Below are 18,309 nucleotides of genomic sequence, written 5' to 3'. Positions count from 1 at the left end.
ATGAATTAAATGAAGAAATTCTACACAACTCATGCAGTAATGCTATTGTTTATGCAGTAAATATAGATTAGAAATTTAAAACAGAGAAATGAAAGTCAACCAGCCTCCCTAAAATTATCAGTAATAAATTTATGTTTCATCTAAAATCAACATCACTAAGGTTAGACAGTTCTCCATTATAAGAGAAAACGTATCTATTAGCTTATTGTCTTCAAGATTTGGAATTTTACATTTTCATCTGTTTTGAGTCAAAAGCTTTTTAGATTCTTCTAAAAGATTTAGTATTTATAATTATTTCTTATCATTTACTTATTAATTTCAAAGTATAATCTGCTAACATATGTTATTAGATGCTTTGTTATAAATAAATAGATAATACTTTAAGATGAAAAATTTGCATATTGATGTCCATTGTTTGAAACTAAAAAGTGAAAGTAAAAATATTTTATAAAAACAGTTATTTTTCCATTTCTATAATTTGGTTTTATTTAAAATGACCTTAATAAACAGAGAATGAATCTTGCATTGATAGTTCAAATATTGGATTCTTTGCATGTGGCCTTGATTTCTGAGCTGGAACAAAGAAAGGCAAGTGCCATGTTAGTAAAATCCAGAGATGAAGGAATCAAAAATTAAAAACTGTTTTCCAATTATCACTCTCAACTTTTATAACGTCAAACCCAAATATAAATGGTCATTGACTATACAAAATAACAAAGTAATATCTGGTAGGATTTAAAATATATAGAAAATTAAATTTCACTACATAAAGCAAAAGGCAGGAGGGGAATAAATAAAATGCAAGTATTCTGGGGTTCCAAGATATCAGTGAAGTAATAAAAAGAAGAAATTTACCTTAGAGTGTAATAAATCAAGAATTTAGGTGTAGCCTTCAAAGCAAGCACTAATAGAATGACTAATAAATTAATAGGAGATTAGTGGACTAATAAAATATCTTGATTAATTGAGGAAAAAAGGAAGCAGAGGAAAAGGAACATAAACTTAGTGGGTCAAATTGAAATAAATAGTAAGATGCTAGACATAAACACAACTATATCAGATATTACAACAAATAAATGTTGACTATATTAAATAAAAAATAAAATAGATTAGATAAAAAACAAAACTCAACAATTTGCTGCATATAGGAAACACACCTTAAGTATAAGGACGTAAAAGATTGAAAGTAAAAGAGCAGAAAATGCATACTATAAAAAAAATTAACAAAAGAAACCTCACATGGCTATGCTAAGATCAGAAAGGTAGACTTCAAACAAACAAGCGTTAGAAGAGTTAAAAAGAACATTTCAGAATGATAAATACAGACAGTCTGTTTCTAAATTCCAAACTCTGACATTGAGCACGGATATTTGGGAGTGTTTATAAAATCTATCGATTTCTGAAAGTATACTACCCTTTATTGAGGAAGTAAATGTTGAGCATGTCACCAAAGGAACACATTTTCTCATCAATCTAAACAAACTCAAAATAACGTGTCCAACTCTACTTACTGTAACCACAGTTTAATCAGAGAATTGATACCTGTATTCAGCAGCATGTTAAGATCTAGATGGTGGAAGTGACCTGACCCACACAGGCAATAAGGGTTTGCACTGTCTATAGAGAACTTAATAATTATCAAACCAACGTAGATAGATCTGCTTTGCATTGTCACTGCATTGGTAATTCTAAACAATGTCAGTGATAAAATCCTCCTCCCCTCCAAAATCTCCTATTAGTCTAGGGTCAAAACAAGTGCTATTGCTACCGTTGGACTTTTATTTTATTAGCTTCAAATTAGCACATTTTAAATGCTATCCTTTAATAAGCATAGTATGCTACATGGAAGTTAATTCAGAGAACTCCTGCTTACATTAGCCTATTTAGCTACACATGTTCCTTTTGAGAGCTATTCATGTGGTTCATAGTGTATAGTTATGTTGCATAGTTAGATTATTGCTATCCTGGAGAAATAAACACAAATCTAGTCAACTATGCCAAAGGAAAGACTGAATAATCTTTAGATTCTGCCCAGAGAAAAGGACATTACAAAATTATTGTCTACGAAGAGGCCACCCAGAGTATGCAGCAGGAAAAAATAAGAAAAAAAGAAATCGTAAAGGAATGTCAGGCAGTTAATTAATAAAAATATTGAGGTATTTGTTTGCATTTTATAATGTTTGTGGCATTCGTAAACTTTTACAATTAGTCATTTGAGGGAGATTTCTTTACTCTAAATAAATATTTACTTTTATTCTCAATTTTGGGATTCTTATTTTGCATCTTTTTAAGTTTCTCTCAATTGTAAAAGTTTCGGGACCCACAAAAATCTGGAACTACTCCTGAATCTTTTGCTACAAACCTAAGTCTGGAATGTGCTTCCTGGTTTTTAGAGAACTTTGGGTTTCTGCTGTCATGTCTATGATTCTTATACATTGGAAGGTAATTTGAGGTGGCAAACCAGAAGGAACTTAAGCCAACTGACTTGAGCTCTAGTTGCAGAAGGTGAAAATGATCTCTAAACTTGCTGAGTCGACAGACAACTAATTAGTGTAAGCTCTCCCTCCCCCATACAATAACAAAACAATGCATAGATCCTTCTGCCTCAATCCCATTCTTTCTTGCCTAAGTATTGAATGAGGAAACTGTGATTTGGAAAATATAAGAACTATATTAAATATAGCTCAAATGTAATCATGATTAAAAAAACCCCAAGATCGATATTTGAACATTTTACAGCAAACTGAACAACCTCCAAAATTATAATTTGAAAAATTAACTTTCAAATATGTAAATTCTATCCAACCTTTAGAAAAATTTAAAAATTCTCTCTCTTCCATGACATTGCCCCCAGATACTCAAAATTATTTCTTTGCTACATACTGATTGATTCTGGCAAGATGGTGGTGTGATGGCTTAGTTCTGCAATCTCTTTCAATCCTCACATAAAAATAAAGAGGGTAATTAAACACCAAAAATCTGGGCATCTATTAGGGTCTGCCAAATATGTTTTGTATTTATCAATAATATGCTTTACTTATTTCATGTGAAAATGGTTGTTTCACTAACTAGTATAATTCTTTATGGCCAAGACTCATGTAATACATTTTCTGTATTCTCTGGAGGATCTAAGTGCATATCAATTTCAAAATACTCAATTGAATGAATCATCACTATTCATTTATATTCTTGGGGAAATTTATATTTTAGAACAATTGAAAAGCATGCTCTGAAGTAAGTGGTAATGATAAAAGTTAATTTTGACATAGTGGACTTTTCAAATGAGCCAAGTGTCTCCAGCAGCTCCTTACCAATGAAGAATACAAAACTAAATTCAGGCTCAATTTGGTAAATCAACTCCTTGTTCATCTCAGTGGTTCTTGCATCAAGAGATTATTCTAACTCTTGAACATAAAATCCAGTTCATTAAAACATAAACTTTGACCAAGCCAATTCCATTTATGCAGAGGCAATTAATTTAAAGGAACTAAAAGCTAGCTTTGCAGCAATAGTGCACTTATCAAATCAAATGTTGTTTACAATTATTATAGGAACACTAACTGCAATGACCCAGAACTTCTTCTAGGAAATGTTGTAGTTACATTTATCTTCAAAATGTTTTCATTCTGAAAATAATTTCATTCTGAAAATGATAAAATAGAAAAATTTATCACTTTTTATGTAAATAAGTCATAAACACTAAAGTGTCCCCTATAAACCCTATTCAGGTATGAACGTATTTATAAACTAAAAGTTGTAGTTTTTTTCAAATCATTTGCATTTTTCAACCAGCAGTTTTCAAATGTTCTTTCTTCATAAAATACATGACAAATGATATTCAAATATGGGACACACTTCTTCCCATGTGTAGTATTAAATTTTGATGAAACCCAATATTTAGAGATATGAAGGACTGTAATGATTCACACATGCTGCTACTATTGATTTATGGATTACAGGTCAATCACAGATGGGAGCGGTAACTCCCGGTTGTACACAATTCCCAGTGCACAGGCCGTAATACTGACCCTTTCTCTCCCACTCAGGAAAACTTACAAAAATGCCAGTGACGTTACTATAGTGACAGCCAGGCTCTAATCTGCAAAGGAAAATAATCAATTTAATTTTTACTTTAAATATTTGTAGAAGCAAATTAGTCACATTACAACTCGCTAGTATGTCATGAACTTGAGACTAAGTGCTATTTGAGATTATAGTCACTCTCTAATCAGTTTCTTGCCACCAACTTTGTTTTAAATACAAGTCAGGATTTATCCTATGCTTGCTGTATGAAATTAAGTATAATGAGGTAAATGAATGCATGTATATTAACATTGCCATTATGCCTTTTTGAAGCTCAGGGAGATTAAATTACCAGCCCATGCTCAGCCAAGATTAAGAACATAGTTTTGTCAGTTCCAGTTCCTTAATTTTTCCCTAAAATCTTTTGACTAAATCCAAGAAACAAAATTTACTGGATTGTGTAAAGCTTGACATTTTTATAAAAAACAAAACAAAGAACTAAACGCTTACTAAAAAGTTGCAAAAACCATAAAGAATTTCTATAATCCCTTCACTGAAATTCCTCCAAATATTAACATTTTACCATGTTAGCTTTAGTCTCTCTCCCTCTGCATATACGTTAATTATGTAAATATATTATATACATTTTTTTCCGAGCCAGTTAAGAGTAAGTCATAGACATATGTCCCTTTACCTCTAAATTCTTGTTTTTATTCCCTGAAAGCAAAGAGATTCTCTTATATAACCACCACATAACAGTGGTCAAAATCAGGAAATTAACTTTGATATAATATTATTATCACATGTACAGACTTTATTCAAATTTCACTAATTTTCCTATTAATGTTCTTTAAATAAAAGGTTCAAATTATTGTCTTGTGCAAAATCCAATCCAAGATTCCTCTTCTTATTTAATTGTCATGCATATTCAGTCTCTTTTGATCTGGAACTCTTCCTTAGTCTTTCATGACCTTCACATTTTTAATAACATAGGCCATTTATTCTAAAGTATATTGCTCACTTGGTGGTTTTCTGATGTTTTCTTATGATTAGATTCATGTGTTTTTGAGAAGTGGCACAAAAGTAAGGCTATGTACTTGTGCATCATATCAAGATCTACATTATATCAGTTTTCCACATTTTCACTTTGTAAAGTCACTGTTTTCACTTTGTAACTAATAAGTATTATATGGAAGAGATACTCTGAGACTATGTAAATGACCTGTTTCTCATCAAACTTACATCCACCAGTTTTAGCTTCCATTGAAGTTGCTTGCCTGAAACAATATTATCATAGTGGTTGCCCAATGTTGACCTTACATTTCCATTTCTCCTTCAGCATATATTAGGTGGCATTCTACTGTAAAGGCTGCCATTATTTATTCACTTATTCATTTGTTTCAGTGAATTATAATTCTTTACTGTCATTAGTTTTGTTCCTCAGAATTATCCTAAATTTGGCCAGTGGGATCCCTCTTCTATGCCCTTTTCACGTGTCCTCACCATTCTTTGGGCATCATCTTACTTTTTGGTATAGAAAGCTGCTTCAGGTCCATCTTGTACTTTCTTGTTCCATGCCTTGGAATTAACCAGTTCTCCAGGGAGGCCTGCTCCCTTTTAGAGACAAAGGTGTTTAGAAACCAAGACATAAGGAGCTAGGCGAACCCAGTAGCAACCTACTGGGGTGTTTTTGGTTCTAGCTCGTCTCAGCAGACATGGCTAAGAAATGTTGTATAAGTATTTACCTAATTACATACATATATATATACACATGTCAATATCTATTTTATTTCCATATCTATTTCTCTATCTATTATCTATCTAATCTATCTTCTATCTGTCTATCTTTAAAATTATGACTTCATACACATTTAATTCTAATAAAATACCATATATCATTCTAGCAGTCTTTCCAACCTGGAATTTGATTTTACCATGCTTACAATCTAATTAATTAGCCTGTTACTATTTCATGGATGCTAGCAGAAGACATGACACTTCTGAGTCAGAGACAAAGGACTTTTTACTCACAGGACAGCAAGCAGCATGATTTGCATTGGTTCCCCCTTGCACTTAAGTCCCAAAGAGACGGTGCAAGGGGCCCAGATGGATGCTGGATTTCCATTGCAGCTGAAGGACACTGAGTTAGGAGAACTCACTGTTTTATAAAAAAGTAAGCCAACCTGTTTTTTATCTTAGAGGGAGTCATGACTTCATCCCTCAAGGTTGCTTACAAATCCAACCCTGAGAAACGGTCTGGGTAAAGAGTGATCAGGGCCTTGCATTCGTAGCATAACAGCAAGAAAATGCAGGGATGCTTAGGGCCCATGGTAGATTGCCTCTCCAAACTCTTGCCTCTTTCCATTTTTGTAATACCCTTTTCCTGACTTCTACTGTGCTTAATTCATCTACATATTTGCTCAATCCTAGAATACATATTAAATAGTGTCAGAATTTCTAGCCAATACTACTGAAAAACAAACTTGTTTATAGTTCTTTTTGCCTTTGGCTTGAAAGTATGTAGAGTCGAAATATTGTACTGTAGTAATACTTAATGATTAATTGGGTTAATTCTTTATTTCCTGCTTTAGTATGTTGTTATTAATTCTTCTGTTTGTATTCCATGTTCTCTCTCCTTATCTCTCTCTCTGCTTATCTTATTTGCTTGAGTACGTAAAAACTAACATGTTCTAAAAATCAGAACTGTACCAAAAGAATTGTTGGCACTTGTCACTCTATTTCTTTCTCTTTTCCCCATACTTTCCATCTCATTTCAAACCACCCTCTAAAAGACAAGTTTCTCATTTTCATCTTTTCTTCCTCTCTAGTTCACCAGCTCTTCACTGTCACATCCTGAATCACAGAATTTCTGGACTAGAAATGACTTTCTAGATAATCAATCATATCTCCTACAAAAGGATTATACACTCCATAGCTACTCACAACCAAAAGAAAACTAAAGAAATCAAACCAAAATAATTTTCTTTCACTCTAAAATAAGGAAATTAAATTAAAACTCTTCTCTAATTCTTGCTAGATTGAAAAGCTCTCGATAAGGATATACAAAGTGTCCTAATTTATTAGGAATAAATTTGAGAATTAAACAGTTATTCTGCCTTTCCTGCATTAAATGCATGTGAGGATAACCTAATAGTTGATGAGAGAATATACTTCTTTATGAGATAATTCTAAGAAATGCAGAAAGAAAGAGACAATATGTAATATTTGTCCTAATGAAATAATACCTCCAGGCAACATTTACCAATGGTTGTTAAAATCATCAAGTGGAAGACTGATAGGGAACATTATAATGGATGGATCAGGTTAATCCAATAGACTTCAGTCTATTTAAGGGGGAATGTTAACTCTAAAATTGAGCTGAGGATATTTCTAGAAGCCTGATATGAAGTAAGTCCTTAGTAAATAGAAACAATTGCCAAACATGTCTCTCCAGAGATCTCTGCAGCAGAGATTTTGATAAGGATCCTGACTATCAGCTGCTTGGGCAGGTGAGTGGTGCTTTTGATACCCCCTTGTGTCTTTCTGTAGTTTGGTTTCAGATGTGAAAAGCTGTTTCAGGGTCACAAGAGACTTAATTGAAGATAATAAGGGATGCTCATAATTAGATGAAAACTCCTGACTTCATTGGGTGCAACCTTTGTTAATCAGCAGTTTCCTGTGTACAAATGGCTTGGAAATTGGAAATTATTCAGGAAATTGCTCAAAAATGACAGAATGGCTTCATATTTTAATGTTAAGTAGTTTAAACAACTGTACTGGAGACATACAAAACCCAGAGGTCAATCCTGAATTGCACAATTGAGTTATATGCTTCAGAGTCTAAAATCCATTCTACTAGAGGAGGTTGAGAGTTTAGACATGCAGTACGTAAGCAGACACATTAAAAAATAATTTGAAAGAAAAAATACTTGGTTACAAAAATTATTAGATCTGCAAAAGAGAGTAGACACTGTAATAGATATATGGTCTTCAAATCCTACATTAAGGGACTATTTCAGAGGCAAAAATGGTCTATAACTTTTGAGTGAAGACAAGGTTATCATAAGTTCTGGAAAAGTTTGAATCCGCATTTTTGAATTAATCATGGTAAACCTAAGGTAAATTCTGAACCATGGCAACTGGAGTTAACCAGACAGGACTTTTCCAACATTTAAGTGATCATACACAAATATGTCTTAAATTGCTCAATTATAAAGTGAAGATTTTCTCTAAGTTTAGGCAGGTCCTGTTCATTTATTTTAATGTAGACGCACTTATTGCAAGATAATTATCTCCTATGAGATATTTACAAACACAAAGAATTTGAGACAAGCAGAAAGTACTAGAATTCCTGGTCCAAGAACCAAATTCCTGGTTTATGCTGTAAATTGTTAAAGAAATGTTTCAGAAAGGACATCCTTACCATCTTTCCACTACCTATGTTCAACTCCTATATAAAATAGTGGACATTTGTTTAGAATTACACCTGGTGTTAGGGGATAAACAGTAGAAGATGTAAACCTGATATTGACTCTGGTCTGGTGCCTGTTACAACTTTTGCTTGGGGCAGGAGAGTGTAGAATTCTTAGAGTAGGATAGAGCTGGTTATTTATCCCAAAATATAGTGGCTTTAACAGTATGGATAATCTTGTAAATATCATTTAATTTCATCATTCTTTATATGACCTGATCAAAGAACAGCTAAAATTCTAAGGTCAATATACTGAGATTAGATTCCAAATTTACCTATTCGCCTATTTTCAGAATTTCATTGAATACACTTTTGTGTCTGCGAGTCTTGCTGAAATGCTTTTACCATGTATAACACAAATGTCTTTTAGGTGGGGTGGGTTCTGCTAAATGGAAATCACTGACAGATTTGATTACGCAGATTTGAGGTACAGAAACTGGAGAGAGAAAGCTAAGTAGAGGAAAAAATCTGTAGCCACCCAAGGAGAATTGGCCAATCTGAGAGGGAGAGGAGCAGACACGAAAAAGTAGAGGAGGGAGACTTGACGAGATAGTGAAAGTCCACACTCAAACATGACCCACCCGTGTCACCCCTAAATCTTCAGCAAGGACTATTAATCCCACAAAAGGCCTAGCATGTGTTGATTTGTTATGGAAAAATGTGAAAGGACTAAGATCTATGTCTGGGTTTATATGAATAAAACAAACCAAAATATATGAATTGAGCAGTCTGGTACAGAAAAGAAGGCAAACTCCTAGATTGCGGATAAAAAGAGAAGAGCTTTGAACTTCTAAAGGAGATCTGAAGATATTTGACTTGGAGAGAGACAAGAGGACTCTAGCTAACTTCTGAGTTATAGAAATTGCAGCTATGCACATAAGTTTATGCATTAGTTAAAATCAAGACAATAGATCCAAAATGGAGTCGCTTATGAAAAGCACCATGTCACCAAACCAAGACTTAATTACAGTTTCAGCTCTCCTAGAAACGGAATCTTAAACCAGCCAATCAGCGATTGCCTGATTAGCATTATTAGGTAACCTGCCTGATAAACCCCTGCCATCCCCTGTAAGAAAAGTAATCTTTCAATAATCAACCCGATGTTTTGCCCAGCACAGCTTCCTTGTTCCTACTCCCTTCTGCCTATAAAATCTCTTGTATAGCTCTTCAGAGCTCCTTTCTGCCTGCTAGATGGGACGCTGCCCGATTCATGAATCGTTGAATAAAGCCAATAAGATCTTAAAATTTTACTCAGTTGAATTTTGTTTTGTGACAATTTAAACAATTAAAATCACCTCTACTTTATTTGTAAAAGTTATGGAAGAAACGAGGAGTTGCAAATTCATAACTGAATCTTTCTTACCCTGTTCTAATAACATCTGGAAGTTACCATAAGTAAACACAGTTCTCACTTTCTCTCTTCTTCAGATTGATATCCTTAAAGGCAAGCTTTTGCCTTCAATGAGAATATATGTCCATTATAAGTAAGTGCAATCTTTGCTATTAAAATAAAATATAGGACCTGAAAATAAAAAGAAAGGAAACACATAACTATGGAAATGTGAAACCCTTATTTTAGTTTAGTTTAGCTTGGTTTTGATTTTACTTCAAAGAATTGCCTACAGGAGCTTTTTATCATGTAATCCCATTTCAGTTAAGATAGCAACAGGGAAAACTACAATGTTTAGCAAATGAAAAGAACTTCTGAGGGTAGAAAAATAAAAGAGGACTATTATAAGAATGCCTTTCTTTTAAAGATTTTATTTATTTATTTTTCCCCCCAAAGCCCCAGTAGATAGTTGTATGTCACAGCTGCACATCCTTCTAGTTGCTGCATGTGGGACGCGGCCTCAGCATGGCCAGAGATGCAGCATGTTGGTGCGTGCCCGGGATCCGAACCCTGGCCTCCAGCAGCAAAGCGCGCGCACTCAACCGCTAAGCCACGGGGCCGGCCCCAAGAATGCTTTTCTTTTAAATATAGAAAATGTTTTTCCCTTCCAGTTGTTTTTAAACCAGATAGCAGAATACATCAAGGAAACCGGCCAGCCTACCCTTAGCCCTTCATGCAAAAATCTTCACCTCCTCAGCTTTTGTGATTTTGGAGGACAATTTCATCTCTTGCCTCAGGAACTCATCTAAAGCCTTGGGTTTAGAAGAACTTTTTATGGCAATCTTGAAGCTTCTCTCTCTAATTCACTATCATATTTTTGCTTTTGACACTTCTCTGTCTCCAGATTATTCTGTGAAAGAAGCAAAGACAAATATTGCCATGAAATATATCCTTCAGTGTTCTGTCTTTATCTGCCTTTATTCCACTTGCTTTGATTTTTTCTGGCTTCCATCTACTCATTCCCTTCTCTCTAATTAGTAATAATAATAGAGAAAGATTATTCAACTCAACGTCTCCTATTTAGTTTGTAAATTTATACTACATATATTTTTACTTGCCAAGTCCCTGTATATCTCAAACATGTTGTTATACATAACGAACTGTTTCCTACATTTATTCTAGCAAGTAGAATTTCTTTAATGTATTATTAATTTAATTTTAGAAAATTATAATTTTATGCTTTGTCAGAATCAGAGATATGTTTTTGAAATTAGAAATATTTTGCACAACCTGGGAGGGTGACCAGATCGTTATGCATAATGGACAGATGCCAGTGAACTTAGGGAGTGTGGCCAACCATGATTCACAACTAGGCATTTTAGTCCTGAGTAATTCAAGTTGACCTGACAAAAATTCAGAAATAGTGGGATGTTTTCTTTCCTTCTCTTCTTATTTATTTATTTATTTTTTGCTGGTAGAGAGTAGAGGGTAGAGAGAAATAAAGGTACTATCCACTTCCATATATACTTTTTCTTTTTTTTTTATTGAGGTAACATTGGTTTATAGCATTATATAAATTTCAGGTGTACATCATTATATTTCGATTCCTGTGTAGATTACATCATGTTCACCACCAAAAGACTAATTACAATCCATCACCACATAATACTTTTTCATTTTTGACATTTATATGTTTTGTGGACCAGGAGGACACTTGTAATATAATCATCAAATTGGAGCTGAGGTCAGGTAGAACCAAAAGTATTTTTATACTAATATGTCCTAAACACCCAATTAAAGCAGTAAGATGACAGTTATGTACTATGAATTATAATCATTGCTCACAAAATTTTATTATAAAGTTTTACCAATGTGAACACATGAGCAATCTTGTAAACTCCAAAAAGTAATGACAGCCATCCCAGCAGAGGTAAGAGGAGACTGTAAGGTGATTAGAGAGATGAAGGATACTTGCCATATTGAATGTGGCACTCTCTAGGGTGGATCAAAAGTGATTGGATGCAGAGAGAATCTATTTAATAAAGTTAAGAATATTAAAAAAGCAAAAATTTGCTCTAAACTGCAGTGATTTTGCATATATCTTAGAGGTAAATATTTTTTATTTTACAGAAAAAGGGATTTTAAGCTCTTTCAATGGGCCCATCCCTAGAGAATCACCACAACTTGACCTGTCTGGCAGTTCCTAGGGAACACCCACTTGTAGGACTTGTCTTTATTTGACCTGATTTAGAGCTTGGTCAAAGTGAACAGACTTACCTACTTTGAACATTTGCCAAAACAATCAGTAACAACTGTTTAATATTGCAGCAGTCTGAGGTGGTTATAAGAGTTGGGACAAACAAGAGGCTGACCAAAAGTCTTAAAAGGAAAAGCTAGAAAGAAATGAGACATCCATAGAGGGTTTTGAAAAGCTCCAAATATTACTGAGAACTTATAAATTCACATGCCTGTGCAGGGCTGTGCACAGACTCATAAAAGACCTGAGCAGGCCTTCATCTCTCACCTCTGGCTGACCTTGAGGCTCTGCACAAGCAGGAAGTGAAGGCTAAGGTAGGGTTGTAAACTGCCTGCCGGAGGAATAAAGACATGCCCCAACACAAACATACAGAGCCCCTCAGCAAAGGCTGGGAGACTTATTGGTTCCAGGCATTTAAAAAAATCTCTGCATAATCATTAACCGACCACTACATTAACTGAGCAGAGACTTCAGTGGCCATACATGACAAAGAATACAGACTTTACAGAATTCATTCAGAAAAGTCACTAAACAAACAAACATCAACAACAAACCTTGGGGAGGAAAGAAATCTGATTTTCAGAATTGCCACATTATATTATTTAAAATAAACAATTTTAACAAAAAAAAAAATCACAAGACATGCAAAGAAACAGGAAAGTATGGCCCATATACAGGATAAAAAGTGGTCATTAGAAACTGTCCCCAAGGAAGCCCAAACAATGGATTTACTAGGCAAGGTCTTTAAATCAGCTATTATAAATATATTCCAAAAAGTAAAGTAAAGTATATCTAAATAACTAAAGGAAAGTATGAAAATAGTGTCTAGATTATCCAGTGGGTCCAGTATAATCACAAGGATGATTAAAAGATGGAAGAAAGAGGCAAAAGAGTCAGAAAAGGACATATGCTGGCAGTAGCAGAAATCAGAATGATTCAATGTGAGAAGGCCTCAACAGGCAATTGCTGGCTTTGAAGATGAATAGAGGCCATGAGCCAAAAAATGTGGACAGCCTATACAAGATGGAAAAGGCAAGAAATGGATTCTCCTCTGGCAGTGAGACTCATTTCAGATTTCTGATCTGCAGACTCTAGGGTAATAAATTTGGATTATTTTAAGCCATCGTGCTTGTGGTAATCTGTTTTAACAGGAATAGGCAACTAGTTAAGACATATAGAAAATAGCAAAATAGCAGACGAAAATTCTATCTTATCAGTAATTACACTAAATGTATTAAACACTCCAATAAAAGGAAGAGATGGCATGAAGCAAAAAACTGATAGAATTGAGGTAAGAAATAGACAATTTAACAAAAGAACCAGAGACTTCAATACTTCACTTCCAATAATGATATAGATAGAACATCTAGATAGGAGATCAACCAGAAAATAGAGGACTTAACGCAAAAGTGTAAACCAACTAGACCTAACAGACATTCATAGAACATTCTACTTAACAACAGCAGAAGACACATTCTTCTTAAGTGCACATGAAATATTCTCCAGAATAGACTCTACATCAGGCCCTTCAAAAAGTCTCAATAAATCCATAAGGATTGCAGCCATATAAATCTTATTTTCTGTCCACAATGGATACAATCAGAAAGAAATCAACAACCAAAGGAAATTTGGGAAATTCACAAACGTGGAAATTAAACAACAGACTCCCGAATAACGAGTCAAAGAGACATCACAAGAGAAATTAGTAGAAACTTTGAGTTGAATGAAAACAAAAAAACAGCATATCAAAACTTATGGGATATAGCAAAAGCAGTGCTAGAGGGAAATTTATAGAAGCAAATGCCTATGTCAAAAAGAAAAAAGATCTCAAATCAACAACCTAAACTTCTACCTTAAGGAACTAAAAAAAAGAGCAAACTGAACCCAAAGAAAGCAGAGGAAGGAAATAATAATGATCAGAGCAGGTAAATGAACTAGCCAATATTCCCAATATTACTCCAGCCACCAAGCCTCTTTACTGTTACTCGAACACACCTGCTATGCTTCTGCAGCTGGACATTTATATGTACTGCTTCTTCTACCTAGAACATTCTTCCTATAAAGATCTGACGTGACTTGCTTCCCCACCTCCTTCAGATCTTTACTCAAATGTCCCCATCTAAGTGAGATCTCCCTGAATCCCTATTTAAAATTGCAATCCATTTCCCTGACATTTCTTTCCCCTTTCTGGCTTTATTTTTCTTCATATCGCTATGTCTATCTAACATGCCACATATTTCCTTGTTTATTCTATTTGTTACTAACTCCTCCAAATAGAATGTAAAGTCTATAAAAGCTAGGTGCTATATCCCCAGCACCTAAAACAATGCATTGCAGATATTCAATGAATTACTAAAGAATGAATAAGTAAACATATACCCACAACTGAGCTATACAGTAGGGAATGTAAATGAACTAGAACTACACATGTCTACATGCGTGACCATCTCCAACAAAATGTTGACTGAAAAAATAGTTGCCAAAAATACAGACAGTATAAAACCATTTATATACAGTTGAAAAACATGGAAATAATACTATATGTCGCTTATGGATGCATATTTCCATATTAAATGCATAGGAATGAAAAAAAACAAGTTCAGGACAGTGGTTACTTTTGGTGACAGAGTGATGCACTGCTGGAAAAAGTACATAGCAGACTTCAGGAGTATTAATAAAAGATTTTATTTTTTAAGTTTGTCGAGAGAATCCTATGTAATATTTCATTGTCCTTTTTGCACATTTTCCCACGTCTTAGATGTTGAGTCACTTTCTTTAAAAACAAGTGCATTGTTCTAACTAAGGAAAAATCAATCATGTACTTTTTCACCCTATCATAGTACTCAGACTATACCTCCTCAGTGCATCTAAGCATTGATTTGGGGTAAATATCCTGTTTAATGATAAAGTTTCGATGTGGTTTAATTCTTCATAAAAATTATACTGTCATCTTATGTTAGTCATTTATTAACAGATCCTTTTTTTGGAGGCGGGCGGTAAGGAAGATGGGCTCTGAGCTAACATCCATTGCCAATCTTCCTCTCTTTGCTGAGAGCCCTGAGCTAATACCCGTGCCCATCTTCCTCTATGTTGTATATGGGGTGCTGCCACAGCATGGCTTGATGAGCGGTGAGTAGGTCCGCTCCTGGGATCCGGGCCCGCGAACCCCGGGCTGCCGAAGCAGAGCACACAAACTTAACCACTACACCACCAGGTTGGCGCCTCATAGATACCTTTTATAATTGAGTGGGGTACCCCGAGGGGATTCCCATATTTGGTGAGGAAAGAATCATAACTATATAATTAGCCAAAAAATTATTTAAGTTTCACGGACATTTTAAACTCACAAATTGGGCACCAAAATATCTTTCTTAATAGTTTCTATTTGATAACAGCCATCTGAAAGAGCTAAGATTTGCTTCAACTCTCCTAAAAGAATTTAATGCAGAGACATTCGTATTAGTGAGATAGATCAAAGGAAGCCTTTGGAGTAGGGCTGACCTTTAGCTTAATTCCAAGGCAGACAGAGTTTATCTTCAGTGTTCCACCTCTTTTTGCTCTGCGTGCTTTCTTTTCACCTGGAAAATGCTCTTCCAAATTCTGGGATGACCCTAAGCTTCAGGATCTATAAGCATTCCCTTTAATCTTTCAAAATTCAAGAGACAGGGGTAGAATCCCTCCTTGGCAGGAAAGGAGAAAAGAATCAAAATGCAAAAATTCACCTAACTCTGAGCCCTGTCCTTTTTCACATTTCAGCAACGTTATCACTCATCACCCTACTTTCTTTGCGCTTAGTTGATTCTACTGTTCTGACACGTGCCATATCAGTCGGGCTTCCCTTTCATTCCAATTGTTTGAAACCAACATCCTCACTTTTCAGTTCTACGTGCATCAGAGTTGACGTGAATGGACATGAAAAAAATGGTCAGAGTTATTTCTCATCTGAGGAACAAAGGAAAAGGCAGAGAATTCTCATCAAGGAAGTTATGAGATTCAAAGGAGTGTAAGATGAAGCCAAGATTGGGTGGGAACACGGCAGGACTGAGTCCCGAACCATGGGTCTAAGGGCTCTCTACATGTTGGAAAAAGAGTGAAATCGAATCAGGGACAGACAAGGAAGACCCAGATAATGACCTAGAGTAGTTCTAAAATATCTGAAGCTTACCTTTACCAGATGGTAAGTGACTGATACATGCATGGTTCTTATTTAAAGTTCAGGGGCCTGGAAGACAGAGAAACTTATTTCATTTGTATTTTAGAGTGCATCATGGTCGATGCACTACCTACCCAGGAATAATTACACCCTTAAACAAGTATTGTGCATTATAATTTATGAAGTGTTTTTTATACATTATTATATCACAATTAATGCTCATAACTGTAAATTATTATTGCTATTATTATTAGTAACAGCAGCGACAGAACAAACTCATGATAAGTGAACTGGCCAGAGTCACACGTTAGTGTATGTTAGAGCAATACACAAGCCTTCTGACTCCAAGCTCTTTCTATGTGTGAAATCAGCCTGCAAAGTTTTGTTTCCTACTGAGGGTATTTCAGGCTTTGTTTAGTAGGTTGAGTGGGGAGAGCCATTTTGTAGATACAGAGGATCTTCCTTGGTGCTCTGAAATCAAAACAATCAGTGGATGGTTTATTCATTTGTTCATTCCTTTATTCACAGCTGGACTCCCAAGTCATATCTATGTATGCTCATTCTGGAGTCCAGATATTCTGAGAACTAAGTAGAAGAAAGGAGCCAAGGAAGTGACTAAGAAGGAGCAGTAGGGGCTGGCCCGGTGGCGTAGTGGTTCAGTTCATGCCCTCTGCCTCAGAGGTGGCCCGGGGTTTGCAGGTTCAGATCCCAGGCGTGCACGGATGCACCGCATGTCAAGCCACGCTGTGACAGCGTCCCATATAAAGTAGAGGAAGATGGGCACGGATGTTAGCCCAGGGCCAATCTTCCTCAGCAAAAAGGAGAAGATTGGCAACGAATGTTAGCTCAGGGCTAATCTTCCTCACCAAAAAATAAATAAATAAATAAAGGAGCAGCAAAATATAAACAAGGACAGTGGAATCTCAAAAGCTGAGAGAGATTCAGAAGACAGAAGCAGAGGATGGTGTCTGTGACGCTGAGAGTCACATATAATTACAACGTCCCTCGGTATCTGCGGGGGATTGGTTCCAGAACCTCTGCAGATACCAAATCCGCAGATGCTCAAGCTCCTTGGTCGGCCCTCCTTATCCGCGGGTTCCGCATCTGCGGATCCAACCACCTGCGGATGGTCAACATCGTTGTACATGACCCACAGTTACTTGAATCGGAATCCGCGGATGTGGAGGGTCCAGTGTATAACAAAACAGTTTTCATTGGATTTGGCAACACGCAAGTAATTCTTGATCTTAGAGAAAAGCTTACATAAATGTTTTTAGGCAGAAGCCAAAATGCACTGGATTAAGGAGTGTATGGGATATATTAGAGAGGACGCTATAAATGTAGGCTACTGTTTCCAGTGATTTGCCTATTAACAGGAGAGGTTTATAACAGCAGTTAGAGTGCTCCATGCTCCCCAAACAGCCAGGTCAGCTCTGGGGGCCTCTTTATGTCTGGGTATGGAAAATGCCGTTAAGTTTTTTTTATATATATAATAAAGGTTTTCAACCTAAAACTTGCTTTTACCTGAATTTCAACATTGTAAATAAACATTTTAGATAGCCATGAGTTATATATTTCTAAAGGATTTTGTAATTTAAGAGCAAATTTTTCTAGGTATAGCTTTATTAAAACATGATCATTTTCTCCCTTTGCTTCATTCTCAAATGTCAGTTGATTTTAAATATTCCTAAAGAGGCAGCAGACCATTTTTTCCTATGGACCTTTACTTTTCTATGTCTTCAAAAATCAGATAACAGGAGCACAACACAATGTGAGAACATATAACATTTTATGAGATGAATTCCAAAGCAGCATAAAATAAAATTATCAGCGAGTAATGAAATAGAAAGAGAAGTATGGATCTGTATTTGCTGTTCAGAGACTCAGAGATCTAATCATCACAATTTAAGAGAAACAAATAAATCTTAATGCGTCATTTAGCATCCCCTCAAGATTTCAGTACATAAATATTTAAAAGAAGGTAACTTCAGCATCTCTACAACAGTTTTTTTCTGACCAGAAGTATCAGAAGAATCTAATACCTGTTCTTTTCCTGCCCCAAGTATCGGAAGATT

This window comes from Ceratotherium simum, chromosome 38 (assembly GCF_057802395.1).
Source record: "Ceratotherium simum simum isolate JZ-2026a chromosome 38, ASM5780239v1, whole genome shotgun sequence".
NCBI lineage: Eukaryota > Metazoa > Chordata > Mammalia > Perissodactyla > Rhinocerotidae > Ceratotherium > Ceratotherium simum.
Note: the sequence above shows the minus strand (reverse complement) of the source record.